The 14,009-nt window shown below is 35.5% G+C and overlaps 1 protein-coding gene across 8 annotated transcripts in view; it reads right to left on the reverse strand.

Moving 5' to 3' along the window:
• The window catches only part of LOC138693821 (DNA mismatch repair protein Mlh1-like), a 173,154-nt gene that overhangs the window by 150,171 nt on the left and 8,974 nt on the right, over positions 1-14,009 (reverse strand). The window lies entirely within an intron of this gene.

The following is a 14,009-nucleotide window of genomic DNA, read 5'->3' on the forward strand; positions in this document are numbered from 1 at the left end:
ATTTAGGCAGCTTTGAAGCAAGCTGGATAGCCTCTTGCTTTAGAGAGAGAAGTGTGAATGACAGACGAGGGTAGTGTGAGTGACAGAGAAGGACAGAGTTGGAGCCACAGATTTCGTTGGCGACAACAGCGTTTTTTCTTAACACACTTTTCCTCTACTTCTTAACGTGTTCCCACTGCCGCAGGCTGTTTTAAAAGGTCTAGCTGGTTTACGTCTGAGCATGAACCCTCAGATGCAACTATTTCGCCCGACTTTACTGGCTATAACTCACTTATGCTCTAACCAAAAGAAGCCAAACATCCAGCAGTTTCTTTCTATAGCTACTCTTAATTATGAAGAGAATGAGTGGCTTCAAGAGACAGGGGGTTCAGTGAACCAGTGAACCTAAAGACGAGCCGCACCTGCGATAGAGTCATATACTCTTTTTAAAAAGTTTATGTTGCTGTATTAGTTGATTTACCCTTACAAAATCTATGTTGGTTTTCAACAATTATATGATGTTGGGTTAAAAATGATACAAGCCTCTTGTGCATAACCTTTTCAATTATCTTAGAAAAAACAGAAAGTAAAGAGATTGGTCTATAATTTTGAATTCCGTCTGTGGTCCTTTTTTATATAAGGGTTTCAATTTTGACACCTTTAAACTAAGCTTATTTGGGAACTGGTTTGTTGACAGTTATAGTAGTAACTATATTTAGGAAACATTTTTTGATAATAAAATCTGGAATCCCATCGATGCCAGCTGATCTTTTACTCCCAAGTTGTTTAATAATTTCCATAATTTCTGTTTGATTAGTAGGATTTAGAAATATGCTATTACAATTATCCTTGTGTTTCGTTATGTTATTGTTTTTAAACTGTGTGCTGTTATCCAGAATAGTTTCTGCAGTGCCTACATAATCGTTAAATATAATGCTGTTTTATTGGGGCCACATATTTCTCCACATCACATTTTAGTTTGATATTTTTGTCCCAGTTCATCTTCAATAACTTTCCACATAGCTTTTGACTTGTTCCCAGCTGAATTTATAAATTTATCATTGTGCAGTTTTTTGGCTTGACTTATTACTTTATTATAAATTTTCTTGTAATGATAATAATAATCTTTAAACATTTTTGAGACATTCCCCCCTTTTAATATTTTGTTAAGAAATCTTAGTCTCTTTCCGGATTCCCTTACCCCTGTAGTGACCCAGTTTTTTGTATTCCCTGTAAATTTGATATTAATTTCAGGCAATGCTGTCTCATAATAATAATTGAATGTATTGAAGAATTCGTCATAAACAAGGTTTACTGAAGTTTGTTTGAATATGGAGTTACAAGATTCTTTCTCAAGTAGATGATTTAGATACTGAATATTTTCTTCCTTAAAGGATCTTACTTTCTTGTATACCGCAGAACTATTATAGTTATTTTTATTCCTATCTTCTAGACGTAACTGCAAGATCTGAGCATCATGATCAGAGAACCCAGTTATTACATTAGAACTGTAGTTCCACAAATCCTTGTTTAGCATTATTGACCAACTGCTGACTGACTGCTGCTGCTTCCTATTCTTGTTGGGACATTTACTATTGCCTCTAAACCATGTGTGTTTAATACTAGTTGTAATTTCCAAGTAATATTATTATTATTTTTAAAAGTCTACATTTATATCACGTCCACGTGACGAAGCAGAGGTGGACGATCATCCAATCAGAATAGAAGTATCATGAGGTTAGCACGATGATCCTCCCAGCCGTTATAGCTGGTTTGTGAAACCGGATTTTTGCTACCTATCGTAGCTCCCTAAATGCATCACGATGCTGGGTGGGCACTGGTCCCATACACTGGCCGAAATTTCATGACAAAATTTCTTCCCCCATGAGGACTCGAACCAGTGTTCATTCCGTAATGCGAGTCCTAGACAGGATGCCTTAGACCATGATGCCACAGCACAGGACAGCAATATATCGTACCATTACAATATTGAATTTTTTTCTGTTTACTGTTATAATATGTTGGTGAAAATAGGATGCATGGTTTTCTTTATTGGTCGAGAAGTATTATTGCACATTTTATAGACCACTGTACTTAGAAGAAAAAAGGAATATATCCATTGTTAAAAAATGTATACACTGCAGACGTACACCGTATCACATTTATTTCCAATTTAGGGCATACAATAACACGTTCTGGGGATCGAATAGGTGCTAATCATCTTTCAGATGCTAATCTACTTGCAATAGCACAGTACTACTGCCGATGGTCACTTGCTGATATCAACTGTTGTGGTACAGAATGCAATGACACACCTTTCTCCACTGTTATTTTCACGTGATATCATAAGTGCCCAGCGGTCTATTTATAGACCGCAGCCATTTCAGTACATATTGCTCCAATCATTTTACATAAATCTGTGTTTTTCTTGTGCACTGCAATAGTAATAACCTTGACACTACTAAATCACAAATCAATAACAATATCGACAAATTATAATACGGAAAATTAATTATATTCCATACACAGTGCGACATCATTTTATACCTAAATAATTCGAACTAAGATACCTTAATGAATTCTTATGTTTGAAGGAGGATAAAATGTTGGCAAGTTTAGTTAACATCTTACATTATATATTTATAATGATCATTAATATCTAATCTAGTCGAGTGTGCAAGGGTCTATAAATAGACCATTGGGCGTTAATGGGTTAACCAAGTCCGCGCATGCGTAGTTTGATCTCAAAGTAAGTTCTTTCTGTCGTGAGCTGCATGTGTCATTAGTGACCAGGCCATACTAAGCCATGTGAAACAAAAGAGAATCGAAATGTTGCTAGTAAAATTGGTGATGATATTCTTTAATACTAAATCCCTGCACTTTTAAATGCAAGATCTATGGAGTATAATGACGACTTTTTTAATACACTAAAAGAAGATATCATAACACTTTAACACGGCGAAATTAATGAGAAATATGATGTGGTCCAGGGAATATCGTTCAAATCAACAGTGTGTGTAATTGACATTAATATATTATCTCCTCGTCAAACCCCAGCCAACCTTATCACTGGCAAAGTGTGTAATTAACACTAATGTACTTATCTCCTTATCTAAACTTGTTGCTAAAGTCTATTTTATATCATGGAGTGCAGTTTGGTGGCTCCTTTGAACACCCCCTTACAGATTTATGACTTTCTACACAAACACCTCTGACCAGTCCATCATCCCAACATTGCACAGTTACCACAATCTTGGCGACCTTCGAAATAAGAGGATTAGTGGCCGTCATCCTCATCTGGACACCACGTGTTTTGAAAAAAAAAAAAAAACAACATAATATCACGAGCTGACCGCTCAATGAATACTACAGAATACACTCTCAATTATACTTTCATGTTAACTGATGGGATTCTTGGAATTCAGAAAATCTTTGGCAACTCTGCCTCCACGTGGATTTGTCAGGATCCTGTCAATTCTTCTGAACGAGGGTTGTGATTGGTTACTACAGGCAAAGACAAGATTTTCGTCACAGTAAGAACACATTTATGTATGACAATCAGTTAGTAGAGGGCAGAAGAAGGTCTGTCGGCAAAGTCCTTTCTATGAAACTGCACTCCATGGACTATAATAGGGAAGCTATCTCTCAGTAATGTTGAGAATGAGGGAGCGAACGGGAAGAAAATAAATTTCTCGTGGTAATGACGTCATGCCCTTATGTTGGCAACATTGTGTACTTGTTTATCATTGCAATGCCACGTTGAAAGCTGCGGTACCTAATTCTCCAGTTTAGTGATTTATTTTTTTCTCTGGTGCTTTAAAATTATTCAATCAGTTATTTGAGAAACTACACATGTTCCTTTCTGCTAGTTTTGAGAAAAGTGTATAAAACTGTCAGCTATATATAATTTGCAATATTCTTGACATTCTTAAGAAACTTACCTTGTAATATAAAGGCACAATGTTGCCCAAAATGTCCAGTGTATGTGTGATTTCTCAAATAAAATATTAGTAGCAAAAAAATCGGTATATTTTGCTTTAAGTACAATACAGTGTTGTTATATTACATTTATATGTCATAATTGAATTATATATTTTAAATTTTCCTTTACAATGCAAAAATGAAAGGCAAAATTCTATACTTTTTGTAGCTACGAACATTCATATATTAAAGCTCTTCAGGTGCTGCAAAATATTTTGATTTCATCCTCATTGGGAAAATACTTTGTAACTTTTTTACATCATTTCCAACACAACATATTTTACATTAGCATATGAATAATTTTGCAACCAGCATACATGTGCTTACTTTTGTCATTATCCCAGTGAATGTACGCATGTTACTTTAATTTACTGTACATTATGTTATCTCAAAACATAAGTTTGTAAAAAGTATGATGCCTGCCTTATACAATCTGTCACTCAGCAATGCTTACCTTCCTGTCTACTCATCTCAGCTGGGGAAGGTGGAGTGGGGAGTTAAGGGGAAATCTGCAATGACTCGATTGAGTTACTATTGCCCGGGCCTGCTCTAGCCTAAACAAACCAAATCGAACCTGTCACTGATTCTAGACCTTATGAAAACTCGCTTTTTATCTATGTACATTTGTTTAAGCAGGTCTGCCAAGTTAGCTCTGTGGCAGCACATCTGCCTCCAGACTAGCCAGCAGGTCCGATTCCCGGTGGGATCAGAGATTTTCATGTAAAATTTGTGGCAGTGCAGAACTTCTAATCACTAAATTGTGCATCAATATGCCTGGGTTAAATCCCAAATCTCTTCACAGTGCATGTGAAGAGAAGGCATATGTCACTGTTCATAATGATTAGTCCGTTTGATGGGGACATTAAGCCTGGCGGCCCTGTTGGTGCTATTCAACAAGAGTAGGCTATGTACCAGCACCGGGTTTCCCCTTATTCCTTCCTCACCTTCATCATCCTTACCCATCATCCGAAATATGCGGAAACACGCAAGTGAAGTGGGTAGGCATTAGACACACGCACACATTTAAGCTAGATTTTACTAGGTGAAAATGGTTTTGACGGATTTCGGGCTTTAACAGTACCAGTAACATGAACTTACTTACTTACTGGCTTTTAAGGAACCCGGAGGTTCATTGCCGCCCTCACATAAGCCCATCATTGGTCCCTATCCTGAGCAAGATTAATCCATTCTCTATCATCATATCCCACCTCAAATCCATTTTAATATTATCTTCCCATCTACGTCTCGGCCTCCGTAAAGGTCTTTTTCTCTCCGGCTTCCCAACTAACACAGTACCTATATGCATTTCTGGATTCGCCCATGCATACTATATGCCCTGCCCATCTCAAACGTCTGCATTTAATGTTCCTAATTTATGTCAGGTGAAGAATACAATGCGTGCAGTTCTGTGTTGTGTAACTTTCTCCATTCTCCTGTAACTTCATCCCTCTTAGCCCCAAATATTTTCCTAAGCACCTTATTCTCAAACACCCTTAATCTATGTTCCTCTCTCAAAGTGAGAGTCCAAGTTTCACAACCATAAAGAACAACCGGTAATATAACTGTTTTATAAATTCTAACTTAAAAATTTTTTGACAGCAGACTGGATGATAAAAGCTTCTCAACCGAATAATAACAGGCATTTCCCATATTTATTCTGTGTTTAATTTCCTCCTGACTATCATTTATATTTGTTACTGTTGCTCCAAGATATTTGAATTTTTCCACCTCTTCAAAGGATAAATTTCCAATTTTTATATTCCCGTCACGAGACATAATCATATACTTTGTCTTTTCGGGATTTACTTCCAAACCTATCTCTTTACTTGCTTCCAGTAAAATTCCCGTGTTTTCCCTAATCGTTTGTGTATTTTCTCCTAACATATTCACGTCATCTGCATAGACAAGCAGCTGATGTAACCCGTTCAATTCCAAGCCCTCTCTGACCAGTAACATATACATTTTCAAATTAACATACACATACAGCTTACACAGCATAGATTTACCTCTAATAAATATGGTTTCTTTGCAGGTAGATGAATGAAAGTTATTTAGAATCATATATTCATTTCCTGCTGCCTCTAACTTTTTGCTTTCATTGCCAGACTCTTTCAACCCTCCCTTCTTAATGACTGGTTCAGGAATTTGAAACAATATATTATACGCAACTACCTAATTATACTCGCTAAGCTATAACACCAAATACAGCAGACCAGCTGTTACAATATGTTGAAGGAGGGCAATGCACACGAAAATCATTGCTACTTGACACTTTTGTAAGGAAACTGGCGTGGCTAACTGGGTTGTGACGTCATTGAAGCCATTTGATGCTCATAGGTACTACCGGTACTTACTAAGTTAGGAATTTCACTTAGCACTCTTGTAGGGAAATGCAGAATATGAAATAACTTCATTCTACAATAAAATATGAATTGTACTTCTTTGTTTACTTGTTTGTTTATTTATTTTAATTTGGCTCTTTAGCCCTTTTGTAAGGTTAAGTAGGTACTCAATTAAACGTGAGTTACCACAGTTTTTTTTTTCCATAATGAAGGATGGATTCCTTAGCAAAATAATTTCGCGTGAATATCTTTATGAATTTGTCATAGGAAATAGAAATTTTGTGCTCGCACTAAAATATGTTTAAAATGTGACAGCATCATGCATTATACAAGTTGGTATTTAAATAAAATTGAACTTACAGTGTTTAATCCTTCTCGAGGCTTGTCCTTCCATAGAAACGGCAAAGTCTTGAATACAAATCGTGTATTCTGATATATTATATCATCAGTTCCAATAAATGAAACTTTTGAAATAAAAAAATGTAAAAAGATGAGAAATTTCCTAGTACCCGGTACTCGCTGCATAAGCTCTTAAGTCAGCCATTGTTGTATAATCATAAAAGATGTATATTTGACCTGGACCAAAAATATATTACAAACTGACTAGAATCACAGCCAGTAACAAACTATTAAAATTCTTTCCAGAAAGAAGCCACTGTGTAAACACAAACACGACCTATGTAACAAGTACCAGGTACTAGGAAACTACCACCACATCTAAATACTGGTAGGCCTATATACATCTTTTGGTATATAGTAGGCTATATAGCAATGAAATGATTCAGTAGAAATTAATATAATGCAATTGAAAGCTATCACATTTTTACATGTCTTGTCATTCAGTCAGATCACTGCTTGTTTAATTTGTCCACAATGTAGAACTGGTTGTTAAATGTTTTAAATTAAAAAAAAATAGCATTTACAGGATGGAAGAGCACTGACAATACGATATTATCAAGCATTTTAATATTGCACAAAACATAATGTAGTTATTTAGATACCAATGTCGTAACATTTTATTTTACAATACGAGATTTTGTCAAACAAGGCTGCAGGCCGAGTTTGATAACCAGTCTACTATTGTAATATGAAGTTACGACATGTGTATCGTACAAAGTTTTATCCGCTTTGATAAAAAAATAATGTAAAATTGAATATTGTCTAAATGTAACATTTTTATTGCCTGCTATATAATTTGCTTTGTAGGTGATCGATTCATATAGAGGGCCTTGTACGAGAAACATTAGAAGCTATATACATTTGCTTTGTAAGTGATCAATTCATATAGAGGGCCATGTACAAGAAACATTTGAAGAATGTTATTATTGTCGGTATTGTCACCATGACTATTTATAAATATAAGTGTCAATGGTATTGTATTAACAGCTGTACTGATTTATTAATTCTAACAAAATCGCGACAGAGGTATGAAGAGGAATATAAGAAGTTTGAAGATTGGTGTAAAAAAAAAAGTAGAGAATATTTCTGAAAAGTTTATGCTGTAATATTTTTCAATGAAAAGTGAAAAGAAGAAATCAAGTTCTCTGTGGATTCATTATCCTATGCTGCGGTGTATGATATCATTGAAGAAAAACGTGGACATCAGTAAGTAGACACAAATAGCTTTTTAAAGCAAAAAAGTGAATTGTGAAAATGTTCCTATTAATGTGTATAACAAATAAAAAGCTTACAAAGACAAGCATCCTGCTGCTCCAAAGTTGCACTCGGGCATGGGTTCGATTCCAGCTTGTGCTCATTACTGGTAGTTTTTTCCAAGCTTTCTCCAACCATAAGGCGAATGCGAATGTGAGGTAATCTATGATGAACCCTCGGCCTCATCTTGCCAAATATCATCACGCTATTACCAATACAATCGATGCCAAATATCCTAGTAGTTAATACAGGGTCGTTCAATAACCAAATAAAAGAATTGCAGAGAGCAATCAGAGTAGGGTAGATGCACTATCTGTGGCCACTTTTAGGATTATTTTTAAGTTTATTTAGAAAATCAATAAATGGGACACTATAGTCCCCAACTTTCTTGAGGTACGTGTTAACTAATATGTTTACTATGAACTGTTTTATTAGCATAGCTCAAAACAAATACATACACATACACAAAAACTTTTATACATATTTACAATTTTCACCATTTGTGGAGACGAAAACGCCATTTTTGGCCACCCGCTTGTACCGTTTGTGGCCATTTTTGTTTTTGCCATAACATTGTCACAATCTTTCATTTCCATAAATTTAACAAGATAAGGGATAAATTACTGTAATTTGAGTTTACAAATGAGCATATGTTGTGCAGCAGACAAATCTTAAATACAAACAACATACTATGTTAAGCTTTCTAAATAAACAGAAAAATCACTCCACATTCAAACGTTTAAAGCCTCCAGAGAAAATGAAGCATATTGCACCGTCATCTTTTCCATGGAATTTGGGAAGAGATAACACTCTTTCTATTTGTTCATTGTCAACTACTGATATGTCATCATTTACAATCCATTTAAATTTATTCGCCCCAACTCGTCTAGCAAATTTCACAAGCCATCCATCAATATGTTTTTCTTGTATTAAACCCACAAATCTTCGGACACTTTTCTTGTGCCTAAATGCAACAAGTACCCAATCATTTACTTCAGCCTCTTTGGCATGAACATTTTCATCACTGGATTCGTCACAAAGTTCAGATTCAGATGAAATAGCAATGTCACTTTCGGATGTGGTTATTTCATCTTCCATCTTCCTTTGATTTTTAGTTTTTGATCTTTAGGACACTTTCTGTTTATTTTCACGCCTCTTCTTAGTTTCATTCTCTTTCTGCTTTTTTCTTTTCAATTTGCTTGCTTCACAACTGTCATATTAATTCTTTCATATTTATACAAAGTCAGAGGAGGTGCCAATACTCCAGATGCATTCACTGTGATAAGTGTTGTAATGTTCTCCTTATCACTAGTCTTTGACGTGTCATAAACATGTTCATCTTTGGGTGCTAGACCTAAGCCTCCTGAGGGTGAAAGGCAGAATGAAGTTTCATCACAATTCCACACTCTCTGGGGATCATTTAATACTTCCTGTTCTTCAGGAGTAAGCAGATCAGTAATTTCCCTAAACCAATTCCGGATTTTTTCCTCTGTGATTAATGCCTGAGCCTTGTTGATATGCTCTGCTTCTTTTATACTTAGATCAGGATGTCTTCTCATAAATGCATCAAACCACTTACGTCCAGGTCTGCAATTGATGAATGGTGTGTTTAGTTTACAGTTTCGTACAATTTTTTCAACATAATCCAGCAAGCTTTCTTTATTTATTGGAAATCCAGACCTCGCACAACTTTTCAACCATTTTGCCAGCAACATCTCCGAGAACCGCACACTGTCCAACTTTTCCAGATGATTCAGGTGCACGTCCTGATAGTTTGTTCCTTAACGTAGATCTGGGAACATTAAAGGTTGTGGCAGCTGTTGCAACTTTCATTCCATCTCTCACTGCACGCAGAGCACGTGATACTTTTGATGGCGAATATTGAAATAATTTTCTTTTGTATTCACGATTTTTCTTAGAACTCATGTTAAGTAAAAGTGCTGTAAAAAAATAAAATAAAGAAAAAACAAAATATTAGAATTTCCTAACTGGAATAATACATTTCAAAAGTGGTCAGAAATGGTGCTTAAGTAACCCCTATTTGTGGTCATTATTGTGATCACAAATGGTGCTTGATACTACATTCATGTTCCATTTGTGGCCATCCCTGGTATCAAGGATTGCGATTATGTTTTCATAAAATACTGAATATCAGTAGATACCTTTATGCTTTGAGATGGATCACAACAACAATATCATGTAACTTTATAGAAACTAGTACAGGTTTTATATTGTAATTCTTACCTGCAACTCTAAAGAAAATACGTAAGCAAGAAGCACAACTTCAATACATTTATGAATTAACCATTTTGTACAACAAATGATTGGAGCTGAATGGCAACCAATCAGAATCATGGTTGCACAGCAACACACTGGAACATGTTAGCATGATTCCCATTGCCAGAACTAAATTAGGCACTTAATATAACATTTTAAATTCGAAAATGGCCACTAATAGTGCACTGGCCACAAATGCTACGTCTACCCTAGTATAATGAAGCATTAATGGTTGAAGTGTTGATCAAAATTTTTTAGTGGTGGTGGTAGCATTATGTGTAAGAAAAGTAAATAGTTGGTGTACTATGGTTGATGTTTAAGAAAGTTAATATAGTGCTAATAGTACCTCCCTCATGCCAATAACTCTGCTACAGAAAAGAATAATAAAATTATGCCTTAATAAACTCTTGATTATCCTTCAGAACTGTTGTATTCAAGATTTAAAGTATTTGACTTCCATCATATTTATAACAAGATGTATTATTGAATTTCGTACATAAAAACCGAAATATATTTAATTTATATTCACATAAATATAAAACCAAAAGATCAGAAAACACATATTACGCTTAACAGAACCTAAATGTATCATAGCTGTAGCATCACAGTAGCAACTTCAGTCCAAGGTTTTATAACATGATAGCTTAATAGCTAAATTCTCAAATATACAATTTACTAATACTCCTTATTTCAAAAAATCAATTAAAAATTGCTGTTTAGAGAGAAAATTTAAGGTTCATTTATTGTGATATCTTTATTCTTCTTCTTTTTTCTTTTTCTTTTTTTACTTTTTACTCTTATTTAATAAAATATCTTATGTGGAATGCCCTCTGAGCACGAGTATGGAACTTACTCTTTCTGGGGATGTTAGAATGTTTTTATATAAAAAAGCAATATGTATTTTTGTCTACGAGGGCTATTCATAAAGTAACTTCAGTTTATTTTTTACAAACCTGTGAATAACGTTACAGTATTGGGTTACAATACGTTTGAAATTATACACCCTAATTTATTTTTCCACACAGTTTCCAGTCACATTGAGACACTTGTCATAGCGTTTGACGAGCTTTGAAATTCCGCAATTGTAGAATCCGGCCAACCTACAACGCTGGTTTTCAACTCTTCGTCATTGTGAAAGCGCTTCGAGGCAAGCCACGTTTTCATGTGCATGAAGAGATGGTAATCGCTAGGCACCAAATCTGGGCTATAGGGAGGGTGATCCAATACTTCCCAGTCAAACTCTTGCAGTTTGGTCGCAGTACGACAAGCTCTATGCGGCCAGGCGTTGTCATGCAGGAAAATCACCCCAGAGCTCAACATGCCACGATGTTTGTTTTAAATGGCCCTTTTCAAGTTTGTTAGTGTGTTACAGTAACGCTCAGCGTTAAAAGTGGCATTCCTCTCCAAGAACTCCACTAGCAAATTTCCTTTTCTGTCCCAGAAGACAGTTGTCATAAGTTCCCTCGTGGAAAGTGTTTGACGACACTTTGTGGATTTTATCGGGGAGTGAGTATGGCCCCACTGCATTGATTCAAGTTTTGTTTCTGCATTCACATAAAGCACCCAAGTCTCATCTGCTGCCCTCATCTGCGGAGCCTTTTGCTCCTCAGGAGTTTAGGCATCCATCTGGCAGAAAGTGTCGTAGCCCAACTCTTCGGTAATCACCTTGTACAGAAGAGTACGACTAATCTGTGGAAAATCCTCACTAAGCTCTGACATGGTAAACCTGCGGTTTCCTCTAACCTTTTCGTCAACGAATCAGATCTGCATTAACGATACTCGGTCGACCACTTCTCTCTTCATCATGGACATTGGTTCGCCCATTTTTGAACATACGGCACCATTGTCTTACACCACCTTCACTCATTACGTCTGGTCTATAATCTCCACAACATTGGAGATGAATTTCATTGGCTTTACAGTTTTTGGCCTCAAGAAATCTTATTACAGAAAGTATCTCACACCTGGCGGGACTTGCGATTGCAGCACACATTTTGACAGGAACAAAGACACGACCTTGACTCTACTGCTGCTTGATGCATACTGCTTCAAGGTACACTCCACTGCAAGAGCGGCGCCACTGTCTCTGTTGTTACGCACGCTATATGAAAACGGAAGTTACTTTATGAATAGCCCTCATAGCAGTAAAGTATTATTATTATTATAATATTGTTGTTTCAGTACATCACTGCCACTTCTTATGAATGCCATAGTGTATTTTTGGTCTAGAGTAGGGTGACCAGATTTACAAAATAAAAAAACGAGACATTTATTAAAGTTGACATGAATCAACATTTTATCTAAACATTCATTATTAGCCTACTTGTGTTTATATAATGTCAGTGAGCAATAAGGTCCAGTTTTATTTATATTAAAGTAATAAATACTACACTGTTTACAATAACTAGGCTATAATAATTGTTGTTTTCTAATGCCAGGCGTTTGACAATAAAGTCATTTGACCTCTTGCACTCCAATATTTTTCAAAGATATTATCATGGCCAGCCACTGAAGCACAGATTTTGAGGTGTTCCGAATCCATTTCTTGGTTTGAGTTGCACAATGGGCAGTTAGGGGACTGATATATTCCAATTCTATGCAGGTGTTTGGCCAAACAACCATGGCCTGTTGCCAATCTAAATACAGCCACAGACGAGTTTCGTGGTAAATCGGGAATTAACTGTGGATTATGATGCAGAGAGTTCCATTTTTTCCTTTGGGATTGTTTATCAAATTTTGTTTGTTGAAGTCTAAGTATGTAGATTTAATAAATCTTTTCACAGAGTAATACGTAGAGTTAGTAACAGGTCTGTAAGTAGCAGTGCTGCCCTTCTTTGCTAAAGCATCCGCAATCTCTTTTCCCAGGATTCCACAATGGGATGGTATCCATTGGAATACAATTCTTTTATTGAGTGATATTAATTGAGAGAGCATTTTAGTTATTTCTGCTGTTTGAGATGAAGGTGTATGTTTAGAGACTATTGATAGAATAGCTGTTTTGGAGTTTGACAAAATAACTGCATTCTTAAATTTATTGATGTGGCATAGAAGATTCCTGAGACTTTCACTTATTGCAGTGATTTCTCCATCAAAACTTGTTGTTCCATACCCAAGAGATCTATAAAGTGAGAAGAGTATGTAATAGAGTAGTATGGATACTTGGCTTAAGTCACTGTTGACAATTTTTTATGTGGCAGCTAGTCTAAATTAAATAGGTTAACTTATCTGTTTAAAAATACTTCAGATTAATTGGACCTTACAATTATATTCATGTCACTGTATTCTGAACTTGTTTCGTGACAAAATTTTTTGCCTCATATTACCTTTTAACCAGTGGTGATATTCAAGAAATTTAACACCAGTTCACTCATGTGTACCTATGTTAAACATATACGGTATATGTCCATGGTAATTGCAAATATTACTGAGAAATAATAAGTATTTTAACATTCTCCATGAAGATCAACTGTACAATCTGCATCATATTTCTTTGATGAGTGAATTTGCTGTAGAAGTGTTGGCTTTTCCTTCAAGAAACTATAAAAGTCCATGCAAGACACATTTTTGAAATTACATTTTGTGATTATGGTTTTAACTGGAAACTGATTCCTTTCGTCAGACCAAATTGAATTCAACAACGAAAACACTCTTTCTGATGATGTATTGGTACCAGGTATTCCTAACACAAAACTTACAATCTGAATTATGTTTGTAACACTAAGTTAATGTATTTATCTTTCATAATAAAATAAAAGAAAAATAAATATCTTAATGATA

The sequence above is a fragment of the Periplaneta americana genome, unplaced genomic scaffold, assembly GCF_040183065.1.
Source record: "Periplaneta americana isolate PAMFEO1 unplaced genomic scaffold, P.americana_PAMFEO1_priV1 scaffold_22, whole genome shotgun sequence".
NCBI classification, from domain to species: Eukaryota; Metazoa; Arthropoda; class Insecta; order Blattodea; family Blattidae; genus Periplaneta; species Periplaneta americana.